A 5,964-nucleotide genomic window follows, 5' to 3' on the forward strand; every position below is an offset into this window, starting at 1 on the left:
TATCGTGTATTTCTTTAGATAAAGTTAGCTTTTGGGAAACAATATTGTCAAAAAATTTTGTTGCTCGTATTATTGAAATATAAAACTATAAACAAACAAAAGTTTTTATCTATTAATATAAAACTATAAATAAACAAAAGTTTTTATCTTATTCAATTTAAATTTAACTAAAGAATTGTTAATTTGAAGACAAATTTTGTGAAAATAAATATTGTTATAGGTGGCAAAGGTGGTGCTAATCCAGTAAAATACATGGATGAAAGAGGTCAGAGTTTTAATTTTAACCCGTGATCATAGCTCAATACGTAGCGCAACCACTCTAGGCTGGGGAGATGATAGGTTGGAATCTCGGGCCGACACCGCGTCGTAACTAAAGACGTTAAAAATGGTTACTACTGCTGCTATGACAGGTGCGCGACAAAAATAGTAAGAGTAGGGGAAATGCCTTGGCCCAAAAACAGGCGCAACTCACTACCATGCACAGTTAGGACTTCTCAGACAAAGATTATGCAATCAAAGGGTTGGTTGTCTGATGGATGTTACTTAACCTAATATCTTTGGGTGTCACATTACATCCATTACACGTGGATGATGCTTTGGATTCTCCAGGGAGAATCCCGCCCTTACAAGGTAATGGTAATAGGGGTTTTTATTTATTCCTTGATATATATCTGATATAACTTTAGCAAATTATTATTTTATTACTTTAAAAGTAAAAATGAAAATAAATGATTGTTTTTTTAATATACCAGCAAACTTTAGTATCCCTTACAGCTCATCCATAGAATGTTGGTTACTTTACAGTATGTCGCCGGTTCTAACCTTCCCCAGAGGGAGGAGGTGGTGTTTTGTAGTTGTTAAAATTGGGAGTTCCTGTGAAATAAATGTTGTCGCAAATATAGGTATGAAATAATATGTTTAGATAATAAACTCAGAGTTATTAAGCAGAAAGAGTTATCAGGTGTGTCTAACTCTAAATGGGGCTGTTCTGTCAGGTTAATATTCTAAATTTGAAAAGAAAGATGAACAGGAAAGAAAATCAAGCAGTGGCGTACAGAAGAGTTGCCATTGGGGTGTGAGCTTCAGGGGGTTTATTTCTAGAATTAGGGTGGGTGTTTTCAATCATTCACTCAAAAGTCAAATAGTGCTCTTCAATTAGGAAAGTTTTATTAGGATGTTGCAGACCCGTTTCCATAGAGTATGGGGGGTGTTTCCACCCCACTTAATTTTTCTAGGGGGATACGCCTTCTGCACGCCTTATCTTTAAAATCACTTTTGTAAATCCTTCCTTTAGTAGGTAACATTTACATAACATATTCTTAAACTATTTCTATTAAAAATCTATATACCCTAGTGTTTATTAGTTTTTAAAAGCAAAGCTTTTCTATAATTAGGATCGGTCCGTCCAAGACGGATAGCTTTTTTCGTTAATTTAGGCATGTTAGAATTGTCCTATCGATTTCAAACATTGTATGGTGATTTCTGTAGTAATTAGGTTCGATTTAGAAAGCAAAGCAACTCTATAATTATTACCAGAATGTCCGTACGTCCATTTTAAACATGTTGATTTTTTTAACTTTTTTTATCAATGCTTATGTTATTTAAATATCCGATTGATCTGATTTTTGGCATACTGATTCCTGGGACAACAAAGTACAATATTGTAAGCAAAGCAACTCTATAATCAAGTCCTAGAAATGTAAGTATGTCCAAAAAACATTATTCTGTATCAAGAAGTTTTTCAACAAATTTACTCACAATTTTGCTTTGACTCTTATAAATATTATATTCTGATTATTCAGTTCTGACACTATAAAAGTGTTAATGTCCGTTTGTCGTACCGTTTCAGAGCTTCGAATTAATGGATGTTGTCATCCTTGTTTTAAATACATTATAAATATATCATAATATTTATTTACAGATTAAAGGATACAAGTTTCATGTATATTGGCGTTCAGGGTGCTGTGGAATATAATGTTTTGTCCGGTACTTAAATCATCTAATTATTAACTTTTCAGTATTTGAAACAATTGAAATAATATTTTTGGATATTATGACAGGGGGAAAAAAAGTAGATGGGGGTATCATTATATAGAGTAGGCGAAAGCTTGGTCCAACATCCAAGTAATTATATATCTCATTTTTGAAAAACACACTGTTATTTTTACAATATTTTCTAAAATAATCATAATAACATAGTAATTACATTAAAAACACACGTAAAGTATTTAATTATATGACAGAAGAAACAATCCAACTAGCAACCCCTATCACTAAAAGAGAAGGATTTGGCTGTGCACTTTTTAAGGTATTTTTTCTACATAAATTTAACAAAAGGTAAAAAAATGTATAGGGTCATATCTCTTGGGAGGGAGGTGGTACCCTTCCCAAAAATAACTATAAAACTTCCCGTCACCTATGTTACCTGTATAGGAGAAACATATTGGTTCAGCGGTTAGCAAGATCCTTCTGTTGACACAGACTGACAAACAAAGAGACACCCTGTTACCATTATATTAGGATTGATTAATGATTTAATTTAGAACAAGGATGATAAAATGAAAGTTTTAATAGCTGGTGGTAAAATTCCCAATGGCCATGGTAATTTTTATACAGAATCAATTTTAAAAATTATTGTAAATTTAGATCTAAAAATTTGCTATGATTTTTTATATTCTAATTTGATGGAAGAACCTTTTTCATTTACAGTAGCGGAACTTTTCTTTAATTCACTTTGTATGTCTGTATCAATCTGCAAAGCTATGTGGGAAATGAGAAATTGGCAGTTGATATTTAAGATAGATGACTAGATTTTTAGTGAAGATTCCCAAGAAAAAAATACACATCTACTCTATACTACCCGTCTGTCTGTCGTTCATGCTTCGGTTCTTACGGATGTTGACATCCTTGTTTCTAGCTGTAGGAATGAAATCCAGTGAGGTTTATGATATATCATCAAACACTTGGAAATCTGCAAGTAAACTAAATGAGAAAAGGTACACACAATCTTTACTTTTTAAAAGCGAAGCTTTTCTATAATTAGGGTCAGTCCGTCCGTAACGGATAGCTTTTTTCGCTAATTTTGGCAAGTTAGAATTGTCCTATTGATTACAAACTTTGCATGGTGATTCCTCCAGTAGTTAGGTACGATTTAGAAAGCGTAGCAACTCTATAATTAATACCAGAATGTCCATACGTCCATTTTAAACATGTTGATTTTTTTTACTTTTTTAACAACTAATTTTTATGTGATCTAATAATCCGATTGATCTGATTTTTGGTATACTGATTCCTGGAACAACAAAGTACAATATTATAAGCGAAGCAACTCTATAATCAAGTCCTAAAAATTTAAGTAAGTCCATAAACATTATTCTGTATCAAGCAGTTTTTCAACAATTTTACTTACAATTTTGCTTCGACATTAAACATTTATATTCTGATTATTCAGTTCTGGCACTATACAAGTGTTAGTGTCCGTTTGTCCTACCGTTTCAGTGCTTCGCTTTTATGGATGTTGTCATCCTTGTTTTCATTTCATTTTTTATTACAAAGAAGTTGTATCAACTTTTTTTTTATAGCTAGCCGGTTCTTTTAGTAAGTAGTAGATGTAAAATTTTTCATAGAATTCAGATATGCAATCGGTTTTTTTTGTAGACCTCTTATTTTTTAAGTAATTTAAGTTTTTAAAAAAAATAATTAAGTCGGTTTTAAGGTACTAAAACGCAACAAAATAAAAGAAGAAAATGGTCAGTAAGAACAAAAATAGTAAGATCTTTAATTTGACACCTTACTTTTAAAATTCTGTTGAGTAATTATTGAAAAAATCTATTTTTTTAACCTCGGTATAATAAAAACTTTAGACCTAAATATTTTCTCAAACAGACATAAAAAACATGGGTTCATATATACCATTAGAATCAGAAAAATATTACGAATCCATTGTAAGCAAAATTGAAAAAAATTAAAAAATTACAGAAATGGCCAATTATTTTTTTTGTTCAGACAACACTATTGTCTTCCCTTTTTTACCCCCTCTTTACCCCCTCTTTACCCCCTTCCCATTTTTATACTCAATTGAAGAATTAAGACGTTGCCTGTACAACATAATATGATATTTTCATATAATTCCTTTTATTGTAGTTTATATACTATATTGTAAACTTTTTTTTTCAATTTTGCTTACAATGGATTCGTAATATTTTTCTGATTCTAATGGTATATATGAACCCATATTTTTTTATTTGTGAAATAATAAAATTAAGTTCAAAGTTTTTATTCTCGTGGGTTTAAAAAAATCGATTTTTTCAATAATTACCTGACAGAATTGAAAAAGTAAGGTGTCAAATTAAAGATCTTACTATTTTTGTTCATAATGACCATTTTCTTTCTTTTTTTTGTTGCATTTTAGTACCTTAAAATCGACTTAATTTTTTTTTTTTAAAACTTAAATTACTTAAAAAATAAGAGGTCTACAAAAAAACCGATTGCATATCTGAATTCTATGAAAAATTTTACATCTACTACTTACTAAAAGAACCGGCTAGCTATAAAAAAAATAGTTGATACACCTTCTTTGTGAGTAAACTGTATGTCACACTTATTATATACCTACTTATTACAAATGTTTTTAAAAAAACTAATAAATATAAGATGCTTTTTAAAATTCCTATAAAAAATTTTAGGTATAATCTTAAACTGGTGACAACATCTGAAGGTATATTTGCCATTGCAGGAGCTGGCTTAGATTCAGTAAGTTTACTTCATTAATTAGTCTAGCAAGCTTTTTTATTAGTAGCGGGAAATATGTGGGGTTTTAAAGATTGGATTAAAGCAGGGATGCGGAGCCGTAGACGCCACATTTTGCTGGAGCCGTTATCTTCGTTAAATAACTGCTCCGGGTTAGCTAAAAAAAAAGAGATTTTGTATTAATTATAATTTGGTAACTCTGCTATGTCGTGGGCAAATGCCCCTTTTAAGTTTTTTCAAGTCCATTTTTCTCAACCTTCAAGTAAACTTTTAAAACCTTCAAACGTAAAAAAAGACATAGAAATTTTTTTTGTTGAGTTATTCTTGATTGTAGGTCGGAGCCAAATTCGGAGTCGTTATTTTCAGAAGCTGCTCAGCATCCCTAAATTAAAGAATTGTAGTCTAATGTATTATTCTTAATTTTAAGAGGATGAAATAAGGAATTTAAAGGTTTGAGGGGAGTAGACACCCTTTTCAATACCCCCTGGACGTCTATGCCACGTTTTTAATATCAGGAAAAAGCGAAGGCTGAATTTAAAAAAAAAACTTATATAAAATGCACTATTCCTATTTATTTAGATTGAACGATTCAATATTGATGACTGGACTTGGGTAGACACAGGTGGGTTTTACCTAATAAAATCATTTTAATCAAAGCCTGAGGACCTGTTTAAAGCTTTCCATAGTAGAATTACTCAAACTTTTCAGTAGTTATTGAAATCTTAAGCTTCAGACATAATAAAACTTTCTACTTTATATAATAGGATTGAGCAATGTACATATATTAATTTATTTTTAAGTTGTTGTTACAGTCCTCATATATTGGTCAATACGTTCCTCCAATTTCGGGGGATGGGATAGTCATTGGATTTCGTTATATTAGCTATCTACGCTGAGAGAAACATTTTTTCGGGGGAGAATCTATCACGGTATGCACGTATTCTATATCCATTGCAATGCATGCATTGGTTGACCTACGGGGATCAAATAGATTTTTTCAGTGTTGAGTTGAGTTTAACCAATCTAAATAATATTTTTAAAAGCGAAACTTTTCTATAATTAGAGTCGGTTCGTCCGGAACGGATAGCTTGTTTCGTTTATTTAGGCATGTTAGAATTGTTCTATCGATTTCAAACTTTACATGGTGATTCCTGTAGTAGTTAGGTACGTAGCAACTCTAAAATTATAAACAGAATGTCCGTACGTTCATTTTAA

General features: G+C 31.1%; 1 long non-coding RNA gene across 1 annotated transcript; it reads left to right on the plus strand.

Annotated features, from left to right (window-relative positions):
* The first annotated feature begins 221 nt into the window (after positions 1-221).
* LOC145306379 (uncharacterized) lies at positions 222-1,986 on the plus strand. Its single transcript, XR_013875001.1, has 3 exons — positions 222-265; positions 923-995; positions 1,922-1,986. It is a non-coding gene; the product is annotated as an uncharacterized LOC145306379 (long non-coding RNA).
* Positions 1,987-5,964: the final 3,978 nt, after the last annotated feature.

The sequence above is a fragment of the Acartia tonsa genome, chromosome 14, assembly GCF_053477335.1.
Source record: "Acartia tonsa isolate MP-2025a chromosome 14, ASM5347733v1, whole genome shotgun sequence".
NCBI classification, from domain to species: domain Eukaryota; kingdom Metazoa; phylum Arthropoda; class Copepoda; order Calanoida; family Acartiidae; genus Acartia; species Acartia tonsa.